The sequence below is a fragment of the Macaca nemestrina genome, unplaced genomic scaffold, assembly GCF_043159975.1.
Source record: "Macaca nemestrina isolate mMacNem1 unplaced genomic scaffold, mMacNem.hap1 Scaffold_59, whole genome shotgun sequence".
Taxonomy (NCBI): domain Eukaryota; kingdom Metazoa; phylum Chordata; class Mammalia; order Primates; family Cercopithecidae; genus Macaca; species Macaca nemestrina.
Genome location: NW_027257758.1, coordinates 146,907 through 168,377, shown reverse-complemented (window position 1 = coordinate 168,377; position 21,471 = coordinate 146,907).

Genomic DNA, 21,471 nt, shown 5'->3' with positions numbered 1-21,471 from the left:
TGCTACATTCAGTTTAATTACATTTGATATAAGAAGTTTTAATTTCAGTGAATTCAGGCACTCAAAATTTAAGCCCTCTGACATCTATTAATCAAATGGGAAAATGACAGGAAGATATTACAAAAATCAAGAGAAGTGTTTAATGTAAATCCTGCACTTTCAAATATTTCCACAAATGTAATGTATACATTAGTACATAACCTTGAGCATTTTCACAACTCTTTGCACTCAAATTCCATTCTTAACTTTTATAGATAAATCGACATCCATATGTGATTTTAAGCAGCTCAAACATCAGCTCTTAAAAACAATCAGAAATGTTGCGGGCAAATCCCACCGAGCAGCAAATAACGGAACTGTACCCAACAACCCAGGTACCTCCCCCTGAGGCATCTGGAACTTGAGCATTACAAGCAGCCTTTGGTTTCTGAGGCACCCGAGAGTGGGGACTCCCAACTCCCCAAGTCTAAGAAGGCCTCAGCGATAAGGAAAACTGGTCAAAAAGTCATCCCTGCCGGCTCCCTGCGCCACGGGCTCCTCCCTGCCCGCCCTCAGCCACGTGCTTACAAGATCTCACTTCCTCTCTGTCCCGCAAAGCCTGACTCCTGATTCCAGCCCTGCCGCTTACTGGGATGTGGCCATGGACGTCAACTGCACCTGTAAGGAGAGAAGCTGGTCAGGATACAGGATCCTGGCCATCCTGGCAGTGCTCAAGCTGATACTGTAACTTGGTAGTGAGTTACCTAATGCAAAGGTTTAACTTTGAAAAATTTAGATACGTGTATTCTAAAAGGGAAATTCTGAACGTAGAACACAGGCCACACCCTCACACTGATGTTGTCTGGCCAGCACTTTTTTGTTTGCCTTTTCAATGACGTTTTTAAAAGCAGTTTTCGGTTCATAGCAAAATCAAGAGGAAAGTACAGAGAGTCCTCACCTATCTCCTTTCCCAGCACAGGCACAGCCTCCATCATTCTCCTGCCCTCACCAGACCAGCATGTCTCTACGACCGACAGACCCGCATCAACACGGCACCACCACCCACAGTCCACAGCTCACACGAGGACTCGGCCTGCTGCTGCTCACTCTGTGGGTTTCACAGACGTGGAACGGCATGGATCCCCCATGAAAGCCCCACCTGGAGTTGCTGCCCCACCCTACACACCCCCTATGCTCCTCCCATTCATCTCTCCCCTCCCCAACCCCTGACAGCCGCTGATTGTTTTACTGTTTCCACAGCTTTGCCTTTTCCAGACTGTGCTGTGGTTGGACTCAGACAGCAGGCAGCCTTTCCAGATTGGAGTCTCACTTAGCAACATGCGTTTATGATCCTTCTGTGTCTTTTCATGGCTTAGGGGTCCAGTTCTTTTTAGTGCTGAATAATATCCCAGTATCTGACATACCACAGTTTATCCATTCACCTGCTGAAGGGCATCTTGGTTGCTTTCTAGTTTTGGCAATTATAAAGCTGCTGTCAACGTCTGTGTGCACATTTCCGCATGGAAGTAAACTTTCAGCTCCTCCGAGTAAACGGCCAGGAATGTGATTGCTCCTGTGGTCGGAGAGCTTAGTTCCACGGAACACCGCCATGCTGCCTCCCACAGGAGCTGCCCCACTTCCCCCAGCGATGAGTGAGGGTCCTGATGCCCACACACCCACCAGCACGTGGTGGTGTTGGAGTTCAGGTTTTGGCCAGGCCGATGGGTGCACAGTGACGCCTCGCCCTATGACATAAGACGCGGGCCATCTTTCCACGTGTAGATTTGCCATCTGTGTATCTTCTTTGTTGGGGTATCTGTCCAGGTCTTTGGTCCATTTTTAATCAGGTTGTTCATTTTCTTGTTGAATTTTGAGAGTTCCTTGCACGGTTTGGATAACAGCCTTTATCAGATGAGTCTTTTACAGATGCGTTCTCCCCGTCTGTGGCCTCCCCTCTCATGCTCCTGAGACAATGTTTTTTATTTTAAAAAACACTTCAGACAGAAGATGGACCTCCCAGCCCACCACGGTTCTCAGTTTGGCCGTGGTCACCACCCTCCCAGCCCTGGTTCCCACCTTTTCACGATCTGCTGGTCCTATGGGCATCAACCCATACCAAGTCCCTAACATATCTCCAATGATGGCAACGTCAAAGCTGGCAGTTTGCAGGTAGGAAGGAGCTGATGGAGGCCGGAGCAGAATGTGAATGCCAGCGGATTCATCCCTCGGGGACCGGCAGGCCTCTCAGATATCCCCCTGGGTCACCTCCCAAATGAAGTACCTGCTTTGGCCGTGGGCAGGAAGCAGGACCTGGCCAAGATCTCAGCATATTTGACCTGGCACGGCATTTACAGGTGAGCCTCCATAACCGGAAACTCGACTCTCTGGGGAGAATGCATTTTCATTATCAAGGCTTTTAGGCTTTTAATTAAGAAACCAAAGAGCAGTGACTGGAGTGAGGATGCAGGGACTCTGGGTGACCCACACGCTCGTTTCCACCTGGCACAAAGGACCCTGGAGTGAGGGTACAGTGCCTGCTCTGAGTCACCAGCACACTCATCATTTCTACATAAAGAACCCTGTGAGCCTGTCCCAGGACTTTTTAGCCTAGACCTAAAAATTCAGAGCTCAGGAAACCTTCATCATTTTAGGAACCTGAGGGGTGGGCCAGGGGGATCTCACAGAGTGTGGTGCTGTCTATGGGGTCATCAAAGTACAGCTGGGGCTTCCCGCAAGCACTTCAGGGAGGCCGTGCACTGGCCCGAGGCTGGTTCCGCCTCCTATCCTCGGTTCTCATGCCCAACCGTGAGGGGAGCCCCCCGCTTCAGGAGCGCTCCCTGGCTCCAGGCCCTAACGTCCATGTCCAGGCCCCTGGTAGGGCAGCTTCTACCCCAGGGAGGCTGGAACTGGAGACAGCCTGGAGCTCTAGGCAATCCTGGCAACCACATGTTTCCCGAAGTGGCTGCAGACTAACTCCTGCTTCCAAAACCTGGCACGGGCTGTGTGAGGCCTGGAACGCGGGAGGCGCGTTTCGCAGGGTCCCTGCTCACATACAAAAGCAAGGCTAAGAGCAGATAAATTATTTAATTACCCTCTCATGGTTATCAAGTCAAGTCATAGTCTCTTAGACTTATGTGTGACTAGAAGTATACACATTATGGAAGTGTATATAAATGTGAATACAGATATGCTTATTTTCCTTTTATATACCTTACATGTATGTGTATACGTGCATATGTATAAAACATGGAAGAAAAAACCATACTTAAGATTTCAAATCTCAGTCACAAAGATCTCAGAAGCAAATTATTATTCTTTAACAAAGATGTAACATTTTACATTCTTACAAACAAAATGTTCTCTATTAGCATTTTATTTTAAAAACTAAGAATGCATTGCACTCTCTGTTTCAATTTTTAACTCAGCTCACAAAGGTCCCTGTACAAAGACCTCCGTGCCACGGCAAGGATGGCGGTGGTCACACCTGTGTCCATTTATCCTCTCTACATCTAGCTCCTCTCCCTGAGGCAACAGCACCTCCGAAGTCACAGCCTGGCCTCCCATCTCTCCCCCGTCCCGGGCTTTTTGGCATGTTGGTCTGCTGCACACACCTCAGCAAATACTGCTGATTAGCCAGAATCGCCCAGAAATCTCTTAACCTTGATTCTGGTTGCTTTTGTAATTTGTAATATCTGTACTTCTGGTGTGATTTGAGAAACAACAAATTTTAAAATTAGAGAAGATGTGGTTTTTATTCTCTCCTTTCTACTTGCAACCTTGAAAATTCAAGTAGCAGCAAGGGTTTGTTGAAAGTAACTTCCACCAAAGAGAACCTATTACAAAGGTACTACAGAGTGTCAAATAACCACATAGATGTAAAATAGAGATGCAGACACAGATATAAAATCCAATGGTTAAACCAAATTGAGAAATGCTTGCCAGTTTGATAGGACTTCTAAAACTTGACATAAATGTTGGCTGAGGGATACAAGATGTTATGAGATGAGTGAGATGCTTGGCCTAGAACCACAGGCTCTCTCCTCTTTACAGCAGAAAATCCATAAGGAAGTCAAATCTGAAAGAACCAGGTACCATTGAATGGCATACTCAGCCATCCTTCCCCATTCCTGGGCCAGGTGCGGTGAGTGCAGCCAGTCGTTCACCAACATCCATCATCCATCCTCCAGGCTACGGCTACACTTTACTCCCAGGCTCCCTGCCATTATGTAACTTAGGTAAATCACGGCCACTCTCACCTTAAGCCTCCCCTGCCAGCATGGTAATCACCCAGTCCCAACCACAGCAAGGACAGCCATGTCCCTGGGAATGCAGAGCAGGGGTCGGGAAGAAACCTGGATCTCTGAATACCTCATGGAGCAGTCACCAGCCTGGAACATCCTCCCTGACGGCTTTGCAAGAGAGAAGAACTCCTTGGTTCCTCAAGCTACAATACTGCAGAGTCTCAGGTCACAGCATCCTTACCTACCCTCGTCAGGAACCGTTCATGCTCATCAAGACATGAGAACAAAACTGCAGTGGCACAGTCACACTCAATGCAGACCACCTGCCGCTCACATTCATCGGATTAACACCAAAAGGCCACCTTGGTGGATATCCTGGATGTGGACACTTGGCGGCTTTTTGCTGGAGACGCGCTTTGTACATTTATCGCACGACCATCTTGGCGTCAGGAGGGGCTGTGCAGATGGCAGCTGTGCACGTCACAGGGAGTCTCACTTGCTGGACTCTCAGCCAGCTCCCACTATCAGTGCCCGCAGAGTCCTCTCCTCCGGGAGCACGTGCTTGGACGCCACAGTGGCCTGTGGATCCACACAACAGCACTGTGTGCCCCAGGAGCTTAGAAAGTACCACTGCATCAATGCCTCCACAGGTGAGGCCGGGGGCAGAAGCCAACCTCAAGCAGTTACAGTCCTCCGTGGGGCTGGCGTCCAGGCAGGAAGGCGGCTCAGCGGCTCTCCTCTCACTGTGAAAAATTCCTAGGTCCCCACATGAACAGAACCCTAAATAACACGCAACAAACAACAGGAACGAGAACACGACCAGCAGCTTCTGAGAAGAGCAAGCTGGACTGATCATGAGACACCTGACGGGGACGGTGCCAGAGCCCCTCCCGGTAACCTGTGAGGACAGCACTGCCAGCAACTCCCTAAAACCAGCCCAAGTCAAGTTAGACTTGAGGCTTTCCAGGAGTGGGTAGATCCATTCAATCCCACAGTCTGAACCTTCCAGGCCGTGTCTCATGGCCCTCATCTCACATATGGGAACCCGGACGCTGCACCATAAACGCAGCCCCAAGCCCTCGTTCCTTCTTCAACACCACACCCCAGTACAGTAAACACTTAGGATCTGGGCATTCACGTAAAATACTGCTTAACTAAAACTTCTGATTTAGAACATGTTTAATTCCTACTCACAGAGCTCAAAGTGTTTTGTCCTAGAAGGCGGTAGCTGTAACTTAGCATGAGAGAAGAAGGGTTCAGAGTGGTGCCAAGTATTAAATATTCCTCTAAATCTATTCACCAGATCGCCATGCTATTGTCACCTGCTTCATTTTCTGTCCTTAAAAGACATAATAGTTACTTTTCAAAATAGACAACCTGTTTTACTGATGCTTAGCTATAAAGTAGCGAGCTATGTATCCAAAAGGGAGATATGGGGAAACAGAAAATGTCCACAAGCAATCGGGTGGGGAGGGGGGCAGTTGCAGCAGCACCTGGCTCTGTTGCGTTGTGAGCCAGCCACGTGGGATGGACAGCTCACTTAGCCACTGAAATTATATCATCTAAGATTTTGTTGCAGTTACTTTGACAAATTCTCCCTCCTGCTATGAAGAGTAAGGTTTGAGGGGTTTTTTTGTGTTTTTTTTTTTTTTGACTTGGAGTCTCGCTATGTCACCCAAGCCGGAGTACAGTATTACAATCGTGGCTCATTGCGGCCTTGACTTTCTGGCTCAAGCAATCCTCCCGCCTCAGCCTTCCAAGCAGCTGGGACCCATAGGCGAGTTTGATTTCTTTGCTAACGAATTCCTAATTCATCTCGCAGTGGGCCTATCAAGGCCATATGCCCGGACGTCCACCTTACCGACCGTCCGTGTGGTCTCTAAAGTGGATGCACTCCGGTTGCCCGGGCTCTGCACGCGATGCTGAGTCTCCAAGTCTGCCGCTGTATAAGGGACTGACAGCCCCGAGCGTCTCGACCTGCCACCATGAGCCGGGCTTTATTCCACAGGGCAACTCTGCTTCCCGTGATGAGATGCAGCATGTGAGCACAGATCAAAGGGCATCAGCAACTAACCCATTCCCCTGGTACTAAGTAGAGGACCAAGAGTTTAGTTCCTTACTTATTTACTACGGGCTTGATTCAAAACAGCTTTCTGGGATCCTGGGGACAAACATCTCCAACTGGTGAGAATTCTGGCTTTAGTAACGGAAGAATCACCTAATGCCCATTTTGTAACTGCTGTTCTCATCAGAACTTGAGGCCAAAGAGAAAAATAAAATGGGGAGGCTAAGATCGTGACACCCCAGTTTGCACAAGGCCAACCAGCCTGCTTGAGGGGGTGAAAGGAGTAGGATTTTTAAACTGCTGAGTTTTAAAAACATGGCTGTAGGCTGGGCGCACTGGCTCACGTCTATAAGCCCAGCACTTTGGGAGGCCGAGGTGGGAGGATTGCTTGAGGCCAGGAGTTCAAGACTGGCTTGAGTAACACAGCAATACCCTATCTCTTTAAAAAGAAAAAAAAAAGGTTATTAAAATAGTAATAAAAAGTTTAATACAATAAATTACTATATCAACATGGCACCCCCAGCTGTCAGAGGAGGTACAATCTCTGTGGCTATGATGAGATCTGGAGAGAAATGTAACTGGCATCATAGGGAAGGTCAACCCCAAAGCCCCACGGCAGTACTCCTGTAAAGTGTGTTAACCAGCATGAAGTCTCCTCCACAATCAGAAGCCTGGTTTAGAGGAACGCTGTCCACGGGACCTGGGTGGACTCCAGACGCTGGCTGACCAGACAACCCCCCCCCGGGACCCTGCCGGCAGCCCCAACTGGACAGAATGACCTCGTGAGTGTCCTTTCCCGCCACAAGCTGCAGACCTTGAGCCAGTCCTGGCTGTGACTGAGGCTGCGCATAAACATCTGCACCCAACAGCTCACCTTTGTATATGACACGCCCAGTCCACTTCATTTCAAATGTTACGCTCGCCCCAAGGCGAACATGGATGTTACAGGTTAACTCACTGCATGTGTGCTAGACTTTCCCTGTAAGTGTTCAGACATTGCACGAACCGGATGAACAAACCCCACTTTCCCTGTAAACGTTCAGACATTCCTTGAGCCCGATGAACACACACAGCCAACAAACCCCGGAACGTGTAACGCCGCGGCCTCCTCTCCTCCTGAGGGGCGTGTGCTTACAGCTCCCCCAAGACCACATTTCCCAAAGCACAGAGTGTTACTCTGAAAATAAAACCTCCTTTTTCCTTCCTCTGTACATCTCGTGGTCATGTTAACAACTATTGCTACAAATGCAGAGAAATGGGGTATCATCCGTGCTGGTCACCGAATTCCTAGCACCAAAGCTTCAGGGCCCCCCAGTCTGAAGGAAGCTTCTATCGCCCTAAAGCCAACTCTGGAGACGAAGGCCGAGCTGGGGAAAGGCTGTGTCACCGCAAATCCACACCACGGGGCCCTCTGCAGTTGTGTGTAACGAACTCTTGGCCTGTCCTGGGGTTTGGGGAAATCAGGATGCAAGCAGATACCGTACGCTCTGCCATGGGACCGTGAAGTCTGCGGAACCTCAGAGGAACACGGAGACAAATGGTGGCATGATTCTCACAGGCCGAGCCTCGATGGGCGCCCGTGTCAAGAACACAGACACGCCGGGAGGGACAGCCGATGCAGTCAACGCCTGCAGCCCCAGCACACGGCAGCGTCCAAGTGTGGGGGTCTCTGGCCAGGCTCCACCACAATTGCCATATTCTGTGGCAAAATTTTAAAAATAGGTTTTAACTAGTTATAACTCTAACTTGTTTTACACATAAACAGAACACAGGGTAACAACAGGCTCCAAAATACTTCACCTAGAACCAAGTCTAGAATGCAGATGGCTGCTGCTCCGAGTGTGACAAGTCCCCTTGTAGTGTCATAAATCCTAGATCTAGGTGACTAAGTGCTCTTCCTAAACCAGACAGCACCCTGAGGCTCTGAGGGCACCCTCTGTCCCCAGGCCAGTCCATCAGCCCCGGCAGAAGCTGCTAGAGTAAGAGCCTGTGGATTTGTATTGGACGGATGCAAACCAGGCAAAGTCACAGGGGCTCGTTCTGGAAGCCCATCCGTTTACCCACTCATGCCATGGAGAGCCGTTCCCCCAACTCCACACACGCAGTCATGCTGAACCACAGCAACTGGCTTTTAGGCCTTCAAGCCACTCCTTCTCACCGCTGGACAGACCCTTCTCACACCATGAGGCCCAGAGTAGCCTTAACAGGTGGTCCCAGCAGAACTGGCCACTGCATGAATTGATACTTTGTGTGTGGGGGGGTGGTTGTTCTTCTGTCACTCAGGCACAGTGCACCATAAGTACAGTGGTGCTATCATGGTTCACTGCAGCCTCAACCTGCCAGGCTTGGGTGAACCTCCAGCCTCAGCTTCCGAGTAGCTGGGCCCACAGGTATACATCACCACTCCTATTTAATTTTTTGTAGAGTCAGGGTCTTGCTATGTTCCCCAGGCTGGTCTCGAATTCCTGGGCTCAAAAGTGAACTGCCCACCTCAGTCTCCCAAGGTGCTGGGATGACAGGTGTGAGTCACTATGCCCAGCCTAGAATTGGTTTTTCTTAAACCTGAGTTTGACACATGAACCCCACTTACATAGATATCAGCACACTCTCACAGCTCGAGAGTTTTTCTGAATCTCGATTCTGTCCGTTCCAGGTCAATATCTAAGAAAGGGTCAGAACTGACCCTCCCTCCGTGAAGCCTAAGGGCAAATGCAGCAGTATCTCAGTGTATGAGGAGACAAAGTAAGAAGGTGGAAAATACACACTGAAATTCTAGTGCTAGAATCATAATCACCAACACTTTAAGAGGCAATCTGCTTTCCAAAACATGTAGCTGCTGGATTAACTTCAAAGTCACCAGATTCCACAGGCAGTAGCTCAGAGGGGCACAGCTTTCTAAGGCCGCACAGCCTGGGGCAGCGTAACAGCCTCGGGGCAAAGCAAACTAAACAAAGGCTTGGTTCTCTCAAGGAGGAATGTGCTCAAGTCCTTCCAAATAGATTCTTCTTCTAAGTAAGTTAGATGCCTCCTACAATACTGTTTCCAGTGCCAGTGTGTTCAGAAACATGAAGTTGAAACTACATCTCAGGACCCCAAAATCACTACGATAAAGGGACGTCAAAGTGAGGAAGAGCTTAGAGCAAACCTGCCTCCCATGCTCTTCCGAACAGAGACAGCTACTGGGGGGAGGAGGAAAAAAAGCCACGTACCTCCCTCACAACCGATCCACAAGGAAATTCCTCATGGACAGAGGAGAGAATTCAAAGTCCCCATCTGCACACGGAGATAAATGCGGATCTGGCTGCTTCCTCTGGAAAGGTACACCAGAAACACATTTGTCTGATCTACCTGTGACCTGGAAACCCATCCCCGCTTGGAGCCGTGCCTCCCTTCCTGGACCGAACCAACGTACATCTCATATATATTGATGTCTCACGTCTCCCTAAAATGTGTAAGACCAAGTTGTGTCCCAAACACCTTGGACACATGTCCAGGACTTCCTGAGGCTGTTGCAGTGTGTCCTCAACCCCGCCTGAGGCTGTGTCTTTCACCTTGGGAAAATGAACTCTCTATGGGCCGAGAACCGTCTCAGAGATCCTTCTAGTTTACAGGAAGCATTCTCTCCTGCGAGTATATCAATGAAATCATGTGGAATTACAAAATGCCACTTTAGTAAAGGCCAAAGGAATTAGGATTCGATGTGCTTAAAAAACAACACAAAAATAACGTTCTATTTGTCAATGGACCATGAAGCCCACACCCCCTTTTGCAGTGAAGATGTCAAACGGGACGAGAGGCCCCTCCTGCGGATGCTACCCTCTGACCCCACTTCCCAGAGTCCAGTTTCCTGCTGCTCAGGGAACAGCAACCCCAGCTTCACGGGGCTCAGGCCTCCAAACCCAACTCCCACCCATGCTGGAGAATCACCCCAGGGACTAGCAAACTGGCAGGTGCAACTCTCACCTCATCCCCTTAAAGGGGAAAAGGCACCTTCCCCGCTCCTCTTCCTGCTGGTGGGAACAGGGGCAGGAGCTGGAGGGTCAGGAGTCGGGCGGCAGAACGGAAGCAGCCTGGGTCCCTGCTAGTCAGAGTTGGCCAATGCCAACCATCCCCGACATTCACTTTGCAAATAAATCCTTCTCTTTTGTCAGGTCCCTGGTTATAAGTTTGCACCCATAACTTAAAAAGAAAAAAAAAAAACCTCAGGTAAAAAATCGGTGTTTGGCTGACGGTATTTCAATTATCTTGGGGCCTTGGGTCAAATGACGGCAAAACAGGAAACTGAACGCTGTTATTCAGAAAACTACCTTCCAGCGCCGTCTACCCTCCCAGGCTGTCACCTTATGGTTGTTTGTCTGCTAGATGATTAACAATAACTGCTCTGAAATCCTAGGTGTACAGAACAGACAAGAAGTCAGCTTGGGTTGAGGGGAAGCAGGATAAGACCCCCTCCCCGCAGGATGGTGGAAGAGGAGGAACCTTCAGCACCTGGATTTGTAGGATGCTGGATCTCTGAGAGCATCTCTCACAGCTCAAGTACAGCCAGACCCTCCTCTGACACAGCCTGTTCAGACGAAGGTGGCACCTGCCCTAGAGACCCACAGCCCTGTGCGGGGCTCAGCTGGAGCTGAACTTTCCTCCCTTGGTAAGAGTCAGGGCCAGGGGTGGGGAGAGGAGAGAAGCAGCAGGCCTGAGGGCCACTGTGGAAACTCCATGCCACGCTAACTCTCGTCTGATGTGCTCCGGCCAAAGCCACGCTTCTCGGAGGGAGTTTCCCTTCACACATCCGGAAATCATCAACATCTAGTCTCCCCACAGAACAGATCCTTCCCCAGGAGGCAGATGCTTGGCTGTAACACGGGGTAATGAGGGGCGCGCCTTCGTGCCCATTCTGTAGTGTTTCCTGTTACCTATTTTACCTTAAGCTACAAATGATTCCCGTTTACACGGGACACAGTGACACAGACAGCAAAACACATGAGATTCAGTGTGATCCCACACCCGTCACTGCTGACCTCAAGTGCTTTGTTCGTTTTGCTTCTAGAGTTTGTACTCTCTCCCGGGGTTCCAGGCCTGTGGATTCAACCAACCATAGATCAAGACTTTTTTTTAATGTGTTTGTACTAAGCATTCAGACTTTATTATTCATTAAACAACTACTCGCATGGCATGTGCATGGTATAGCTGTTACGAGCAACCCTGACATGACTGTCTGCAGGAGGATGTGCATATGTCATATGCAAACACGATGCCATTTTATTGCAGGGACCTGAGTGCCCACAGACCTTGGATTCCATAGGCAGTCCTGCAGCTCACCCCCATGGGCACTGTGGAATGGCTATAATAGAAAATATAGAGGTTTTAACAAGTTATATACTAAATCTAATTGTTTGTTAAGAAATTACCGTGTATCACTTGTATTATTTGGAAGTCTTTCCTGGCCCAGAGACTTGACATGTTCTTATCTTTTTGTCCACGGATCTAGCCATTCCAGTAAGCTTATTGAACACAAATCAATTTTACAATTAAATTCTTACAGGAATCACACTCAATCTGTAAGCTGCTTTGGTTTTTAAAGTGAAATAACCAATAGTGTTGCAAACCAGCTATATCATAGAATAGGATAAAGCAGCCCCATGACATGCAAAAACATGGGGTTTCAAAGCTAACCAGTATAAAACACGTTACAAACCCCTAGATATGAAAACGTTTTACACCACAACAGATATTCCAGAAAAAAACAGGATGTTCAAAAAAGCCCTTTGCAGAAAAGCACTTTCCCCTTCATTTTTCACACGGTTTCCAGAAGCTTGTGTTTGGCGATGACCATGAACCAGAAGTAGCGTCCGCTGCAACTACTGCCACCACAAGACAGAATATTAAGGCATTAAAAAAAAGGACACAGCATATTTCCTATTGTTGAGAACAGGTAGAGTGTTATAAAAATGAGAGTGTTCTAAAGTCAACAATGTACGAATTCTAGGTCTCCCGCAGACATTAGACGGTAACCGCCAAAGCTTATGTACTTGGCAACGTTCAAGGAGATCAAGTTCAGAGCTGTCACAATGCAGCACCATCCTCACGCGATTATCTCAGGCGGGTTTGAGGGCAAGTTCCCCCGTCACAGTGGGAAAGCTGCCCAGCCCAGCACTTCCTGAGATCACAGACCTTCACCTTCCCACATCCGCAATAGTTCCTTTACACCGGGAACCAGACAGCAAAACCTAAAACACTTCCTCAAATCTCAAGACAGTCTTTAGAGCTCTTTTCCTTGCCCCTTCTCTTACTGAAAAAGCCTGTTTTGTAAGCAACCTGTAGTGCTTCCCAGAGCTGGGGCGGAAGGAGAGCTGGTGTTGGGTAGACCGAGTTTCAAGCGTGGGGAGACCAGGAAGTTCTGGAGATGGATGGCGGTGATCGTGGCACCACAGTGTGAACACACTTAATGCCTCCAAACCATACACTTAAAAATAGAGTGCTATGTAATTTTACCGCAATCAACACACTGAGAAAACTCATCTATAATTACTGTCATTTCCAATATCTTGCACCCTGTAAGTTGCATTTGCTTTTGGAAATCCTCAGAGCAATCTTGAAAGACTAATACCCTAATCATCTCTGAAACGCAGGCAAAGTCGTTCAAGGGTTTGGTTATGGGAAAGTAGCTGGAAAGCAAAGTGCCCGTTAGACATGGCAGCTGTGGTAGCACAAACACATGGTAGGAAGATGGTGGTCATGCTACACACAGATGGGAAGGGTGTGGGGAGCCACAGCACCGGATACTCGGGAGGCACCTGGGCAGGAGCTGAGAATGTACCAAACACGTTCGATCATGTAACATTCACGGACCGTGAGTCCAGCCACCGCCACTGACATCCACTGTGGCCGCGGTGTCCTCTGCCACAGAGATACACACCCTGCCAAGGATAGTGTACAGATTAAATGTCAAAGCACAGACATGCTCAGGTCCCGCTGTTCACATAGAAGCAAACACAACACATTTCCCAGACCCCAGCAGCATGACTCTCCACCTGACTGCAACCCGGTCCCATTTATTCTCGAACCCATCTCTCCCGGACCCCACAGCATGACTCTCCACCTGACTGCACCCCATCCTGTGCATCCTTGCATCTGTGTCTCGGCCCTCACTCACTCCCTCACTTCCTCGTTGGGTCAGGAACCAAAAGTCCACTGTGTCCCTGGTGCACTGAGCCTTGTCAGGGGCCTCTGGGCCGCATGCTGGGACACGCAACTAGGAACTCCCAGTGCACACGTTGGTCTCCTGCAAGACGCTTGGCTCTTATCTGCGGGAGCCAGCACCCACCCCTATAATTGACTGCACTCTTGGAAAAGTCACAGAAGGCCCCTCACCAACCCAGCAGCACCCTGAGGCCACATCCTACTTGCCTGCTGGCTCCTGAGCCTCCCACCCTGTGATGACTCACTCCTTCGGTTCCCTGCCTTGAATCCACTGGTTCCTGTCCTCATGGGCCTCTTTCCTGTCGTCTTCCTGTCATTTTCCTGCCAGCAAGCACATTTCCTGTCATTTCCCTGAAATGACATATTTCCTGTCATTTTCCTGTCAGCAAGCACATGTGTCCAGCCTGACCTTGCTGATGTGCTCCAGCTGGCCCTGGACTCGAACTGCGCTGCTGCGGCTTTCCATCAGTGTGACATCTGCGAGTTACCTCCTGGGAAATGCCAGGTGATGGTAACATCAACCAAGAGGCACCGCTGAGAAGCAGAACGCATGGTGCGGTGCCCAGAACGTCACGTCCTTGAACAGACGCTCCGTGTCTTCTCCTCTCCTGGCAGAGCTTCGCTGTAGGAAGGCGGCCATTCCTCCAGTGCTGCTACTTCCAACACCGGGGAAAGCAAGCTTCAGAAATGAACGATGTCAAAGAGGCAGGACCCACCAGCATGGCTGCCAGCGGCCGGACGACCACAGCCCCAGCATTCCCCAGCCACCATGACTGACAGCCCAGGCTCCAGAAATGCACAGCTTCAACCTTAGGAGTAAAAACCCTCCCAAGCCAACTATTATTTTCAACAATGGGATTGGGGAGTGGGGCGTTCTAACCCTGCCTCTCTCGACAGCACAGATTATCAGATCCCAGTTCTTATAGGATTGGGGAGTGTGGGGGGGTGGTTCTAATCCTGCCCCCCTTCAAAAAAAAAGAACTGGGATCTGATGATCTGTGTTAGGTCAGTACTTTGCTTCCGCCACATGCAGTCATCCTCAGCACCAGGAAAAGTCAGAAGCGTTGAGTGATGACACCAATACCAACACGTGCGGTTCTGACAGCTCCGATAACTGGCTGCACAGATACAACACAACAGCGGTGAGATCCACGGACATCACCAGTCTTCCCAACGATTGTGTTCCTGAATCTTCTGCGATCGGAATAACGGTCTTCTTTGCCAGGGCTGAGCCATGCTTCCCTCTCGCCTGTCCTCTGCCTTCACCAGCTTCGTGCACGTTTCCGGGCAAGTGTTTGTGCAGGTGCTATCACTTATTTCCACAGCGAGAATATACACAGACACCAGACAGAAATGGGCAACCCCATTAGGAGCTGTGCAGAGAGATCTAACTCATCAGATGTGCCAAATTTCTGTTGCCATAGAAATTTAACTAAACTAACGTTGCTATGACCTCATCTCTTACTGTACCACTAAAGATCATCCGGGTAAGAGGAGTGTGCCTCTGCATAGCATTCAGCTCACGTTTACATGTCGGTTTTCCCTGAATATGGTTATGTGAGATAGAAATCAGTAAGATGGGGTGTAACATCTAGTGTAGGATCGTTGTGTCTCCTAGGCTCACACACTTCCTTTAAGATCCTCAGAAAATGAAGTTTAACTCTGGCGACATGAGTTACATAGTAACTTGTTTTGGATACTGTCTCTTTCACCATCTAAATATCAACACCAAAGAAGTTCTTGAGTTCCTTTTTAAATTGAAGGGAATTTAAAAACCATAAAAGCCCCAATATTAAAGGATACAATTCAGTCTTTTTAAGCACATTCTCAAAGCTGCACATCAACCACTAGTATGTAATTCTGGGACTTTTTCACCACGGGCCAAAGAAACTTTGAACCCATTAAGAGTCAGCACCTGCTCCTTCCTTGCGCCAGCACCTGGCAATCGCCAGCCGACTTCCGTTTTTCTGGATTTGCCCATTCTGGACATCTGCTGTGAGGAGAATCGTACAGTGCATGACCTTTGGCATGACCTTCGGTGCTGACATCTTTCACGTCCAAGGTGAGTGGAATCTCACAGTGAGTGACCTCTTGACAGACACCTGGACTGTTTCTACTACTACAAATAATGCTGCTATGAAGATTCTTGCATAAGATTTTTTTTTTGTAAAAATGTTTTCAATTTTCTTGGGCATATGCCTAGGAGTGAAATTCCTGGGTCGTATGGTGATTTCATGCTTAACTTTTCTGAGGAACTGCCAGACTTTTCTAAATCAACTGTACCATTTTACTTCCCTTCCCACTAGCAATATATCAAGATTTCAGTTTTCCCAAATTCACCACCAAGTCACTGTCCAATACTGGGATTTTACCCATCCCAGTGGTTGTGAAGTGGTATCTCACAGTGGTTTTGATTTCCATTTCTAAGATGACGAATTCAGCTAAACATCTCCTGTGCTTTTTAAGGCATTTACATGTCTTTCTTTGGAGAATGTCTATTCAAATCCTTTGTCCATTTTTAAATTGGATTTTTATTAAGAGTTTTAAAATATATTCTTGATATCAGGTCCTTATCCTGATAATGTATCCTGTTCTGTGGGTTGTCTTTTCACTTTAATAGTATCCTCTGAAATGAACATTTTTAATTTTGATACCATCTTTTTCCCTTCAGTTGCTTGTTATAGCTTTAGACGTCTCAGCCAAGGAAACATTGCCTAATCCAAGCTAACAGTTTCTCGAGGATTCTCCCCTAAAGGTGTCATGGGCTGAACTGTCCCATCCCCCCACCCCCCGCCAAGATTCCCATGTTAAAGTCACAACCCCAGAAACTTAAAATGTCACTGTATTTAGATACAGGGCCTTAGCTTGGCAATTTAGGTCCCATAAGATCTTAAGAGTAGGCCCTGATCCAGTATTACTGGTGTTCTTTTAAGATAATTTAGACACAGTCCTTAGTGCTCCATGCACATAAGAGAAACCTGTGAAGACACAGAGAAGACGCCATCTACACAGCATGGGGTGAGGCCCCAGAGAATCCAACCCTGCCCACACCTTGATCCCAGGCTTCCAGTCTCCAGGAAAAAGGAAACAAGATGCTATTGTCTAAGTCGCACGGTCTGTGGTGTCCGTTATGGTACCCAGCAGACTGACAGAATGGGTCTCACAGTCAGCTCCTTACGTTGGATCCATGTTGAGCTTTTCTTGTACGGTGAGGAAGGGTCCAGCCCATCCTTTTCCATGTGGATACCCCAGTTGTCCCGGCACCATTGAGTTGTGAAAGGCAAAAAGTAAAGCAACCCTTACCGTCCTTTCTCCATCAACAGATTAGAAGATACACTGAAGAATCGTGGACAATTTTGTCGGTTTAAGCCAGTGGTTTTCAAACTTTTTGGTCTCAGGAACCCTTATGCACTTTATTAAAGAGCACAAAAAACTTTCTCATCAGGCCGGGAGTGGTGGCTGCTCATGCCTGTAATCCCAGCACTTTGGGAGGCAGAGGCAGGTGGATCACTTGAGGTCAGGAGTTCGAGACCGGCCTGGCCAACATGGTGAAACCCCGTCTCTACTAAAATACAAAAATTAGCCTGGCATGGTGCCGAACACCTGTAGTACCAGCTACTAGGGAGGCTGAGGCGGGAGAATCGCTTGAACTCAGGAGGCAGAGGTTGAAGTGAGCTGAGGTCACACCACCGCACTCCGGCCTGCGTGGCAGAGCAAGACTCCGTCTCAAAAAAAAAAAAAAAAAAAAAAAAAAGAACATAATTTAGTTTCTTTTACAAGGATAAAGTCATTACATCTTAACACAGTCTTAAAGAAGAAACCATTTTCCAAAATAAGCAGCAGCGTGGCAACAGTTTGTGCTGCTGTGAAAACACCTAACATCTCTACACCTCAGACAGCAGGATTTTCATGCCTGCATCTGCGTTCAGTGGGCTGCAGAACCGTGACTGAAGTTTATGAAGAAAGTCCGACCCCGTGCTGATATACAATTAGGAAGCAGTATTTTCACTGTGTTTTCAGATCACTTTAGGTATTCTCTGCTGCCAAATATAACAAGTGGCACTTCCGTACAGGCTATCGGCAACACAGTCTGTGCTCTGGTCGTTGGACCTTTCTGTCCCAATTCCTTCTAAGTCGACTGGTCCATCTTGCACTTGAATGGTTTTTACCAGCACACGATTTTGTAATCACACATTGGTTAGATAACACTGATTCAGAGTTATGAGCAGCTTCCACATTTCGTTATAGGTAAAAAAACAAAACAAAACAAAACAAAAACCGCAACAATATCATCATTAATCACATGAGAAAGTGGTAGACACAAGATTTTTATGTTTTAATATTCACTGGAAAGCTCAAATGTCTATCATTGGGAATAAGGTAAGGTACTTTCCTTGAGATGAAAGTCATTTTGTTCATTTTTCAGGCCACACCTGCAAATACCTCCATCTGAAGTGGCATCTTTTGTAAGTCATTCTTTATATAAAGGCGGCCGTTAGTGGAAGAAGTGGTTCCGCAGGTTCATAGCTCAGAGGCACCAGTGCTCTCCCAAGAGATAACCATAAAATCCGCAGAAGACGCACCTGTGCACACTTCCTGTTTCTCACTCAGAACATTCCAGAAGGAACCCTGAATCCCAATGCCACAGCGGTACTGAAGTTTGCTCTCACCCACACAATAAACCCAGGGAGCTCCCCCAGTCCCCACCCCGAGGCCACAGCCTTGGTCCTCTGTCTGGTCTAGGAGGGCTCCTGCAGCTCCAGCCTAACAGGGAACAGAAGGCACCCACATGTCAGAAAGCCCTCCCAAGGCCTGGCGAGCACTTTTGTTTATGTGCCAGCCAAGTGCGTTTGACAATTCTACAGCCAGCTGTACGGCAGGCAGCGAGGTACCCAGCAAATACTCAGGGCTCACGTTACTGAGGAAGGAAGGTGGACAGCGAGATACCCAGCAAGTACTCAAGGCTCACGTTATGGAGGAGGAAGCCAGGCAGATAGTGAGGTACCCAGCAGGGTTCACGTTACCGAGGAGGAAAGGAGGATAGAGACAAGGGGGCTGGAACAGTCTGTCATAAGCTTTAGCATTTACAAGGCTCGCTGAAGATTATCCGATTTGATCTTAACAGCTCACAAGATAGGCAGAGGCATGACTGTTTTCACTTCATAAAAAGAGATCCCGAGAACTGATGATGACCACGTGCTCTTCCCATAGGCTCCCAGAAATCATCCTCAGATCATCTCTCAGTTGTATACATGTGATAATATCTCAGTCACGTCCCCTCTCTTCCGGGGAATTTTACTGCCGCCCTGCTGTTCCTTCGCACCCCTGCCCTCTCCTGCATTTCAGCCATGCCCACCATCCACGGGGAGTCGGCGCCACCCCACCCCCGCTGCTGCTGATGGCTTGGGTCACCCTTATCTTTCATCTCCACCTACAGGGACCTGTTCTTCCTTCAAATGCAGCTCAAACTCACTCGTTGTGTGAAGCCTTTTCCAGCCATCACAACCGTCATGTGTAAAATCAGTGTGTGGAATGCTTCGTTTAGGAGGTGCTTGTGTTGCCTCATTGGCTGTGAGCAGGGCCCAATTCTGAGCAAACCCGGTGGTCCCCTCTCCCCATCTCTGCTCCAGTGCACTTAAAACAAGGATTCCTGGAAGCACCTTTTTAGTCCAATTCACGCATGAGTCTGCCCCACACCCTGCAGAAAAGCCCTGGTGGTCGGCGGTCAGGGCTCGGGACCTCGAGGTGGGTAAGGAGAGCTTAGTGCCCTCTCTGGACTTGTCGCTCAGAGACCCGCGGCTGGAAGGGAAGAAACTTGCATCCTGTGAAACATCCAGGCCCTGAGACCCACTCAGGAGTGGAAAACGGGGAAGGAGCCTTGAACAGACCCACGGGAGGGTAGACAGCAGGAGTCACAGAGGCTACCAGGGAGAGAGGGAGGCAGGCAGTGAGGCCAGAGGTGATGTGGCCGGGAGGGAGTTGATGTGACCAGAGGTGACGTGGTGGGGGGATGACACGGCGTGGTGGGGGGAGGAGATGTGGCCAGGGGCAACGTGGCCAGAGAAGGAGACACGGCTGGAAGGAAGTGACAAGAGGGGTCTCCAGGCCTCAGACTGTGCCTCAATTATGGATGACATTTCAATTAAGATGTTGTATCTAACTTTAACGAAAAGTAGCAATTTAGAACCATTGTGTACATTTAAAGCACGGTACAAATAGAGCCCGTTTTCCAAACCAAAGAACAGTGCATTGAAGGAAAAAGTAATAGCTCACCAAAAACAAAACAAAACAAAACAAAACAAACAAAAAAACTAATTAAAGAAAAAATTCATTTAAGATCAGAAATAAAGAGATCCTACCGCTCTTCTAGTCCAATCCCCACCCTAACGTGAATGGGGGGAAAAAGGAAGTAGATTCTAGTCAGTCAGAATTAAAGGCAAAACCGATCCACTTTACTTTCTACTTGACAGAAAACAAGAAGCTCATCAAGGAATCCCTACAAACAATAGCTTTAGTAGTTCCCAAAATGCAAAATTCACCTACAAATTAAACCAACTGCTAAGTGTGTATAGAGTAATTTCTTTCATTATTGCCTTCCTCATCCCCAGGGGATTTTTTAGACCTTGTTTCCCCCTAATTGCCTCCAACACCCAGGAAATTTAAACCCCACAAGTAAACCGTGTCTCGATTCATTCACAGCGTCCTTTGGAGCAGGCAGTCCCTTGCTCTAAGACGTTCTTGTCACCTAAGCACCAAGCACAGCCTGAGAACGCACAACACGCACTCACACAAACTCAGACAGACAACAGGTGAGATATGGCACGTGAGGAGGAAGACAAGATAAATGAGCTTCACCGTCACCCCAGATCCGACAAGAAGTGACACACGCAGCCTGTTCGGGTACAGGTGATTCCTAGAAAACAGCCAAGGGCAGAATTTGGAGAAGCAGCACCGCAGTCCAGCAAGGTCTGGGGGCTTTAGAAGGGAGGGGCGCCCCGACCAGGTACTGGGGGATTCAGAAGGGAGGGGCTCCCCGACCATGTGCTGGGGGATTCAGAAGGGAGGGGTGCCCCGACCAGGTACTGGGGCTTCAGAGGGGATTGGTGCCCCGATCACTTCCGGGGGGGTTCAGAGGGGAGGGGTACCCTGACCACGTGCTGGGACTTCAGACGAGAAGGCGCCCCGACCGGTTCCTGGGGATGGCAGGACAAGCCCAGGGTTCCGTCGTCACTTTTCACTCCCTACTCCCGAATCTCGCCCTGAAGTTGCAGCCAGTCCAGGTATTCATTTACCCATAAAATTAAGTATCTGTGAGTAACACAAGTCACTAATCCACACAGATCTGAGTCTACAAATACCTCCCAGAGACGCCACCATCCCTTCTGGTAGAAGAGCAGCCCAGCGGCCCACGCTGCTAGGAAGGGAGACTGTCTCCAGCCTGACGCTGCAGAGTCCTCAACACAAAGTCTACCTTCTGGAACCATGCCGTCTCCTATAGAAGCAACTAGGGGCATGTAGGGTTTTTTAAAATCTTTTTTTTTTCTTAAGACAGAGTCTCCCTCTGTCACCCAGGCTGGAGTGCAGTGGCTCGATCTCGGCTTGCTGTAACCTCTGCCTCTCGAGTTCAAGTGATTCAGCTGCCTCGGCCTCCCGAGTAGCTGGGATTACAGGCGCCTGTCACCACGCCCGACTAATTTTTTATATATTTAAGTACAGATGGGATTTCACCTTGTTGGTCAGGCTGGTCTTGAACACCTGACTTCACATGATCCACCCTCCTCGACCTCCCAAACTGCTGGGAACACACGCATGAGCCACGGTGCCCGGCCCATAGAGCTATTTAAATTTGACTAAAATTAAATAAAATTAGAAGTTCTCATTTACACTTCAAGCATTCAGTTACCCCCAGGCGGCCACTGACCAGCGGCTGGTAGAGATGTCACACTCCACACTGCAGAAGGATCTAGGGACGAAATGGCTCTAAGATCA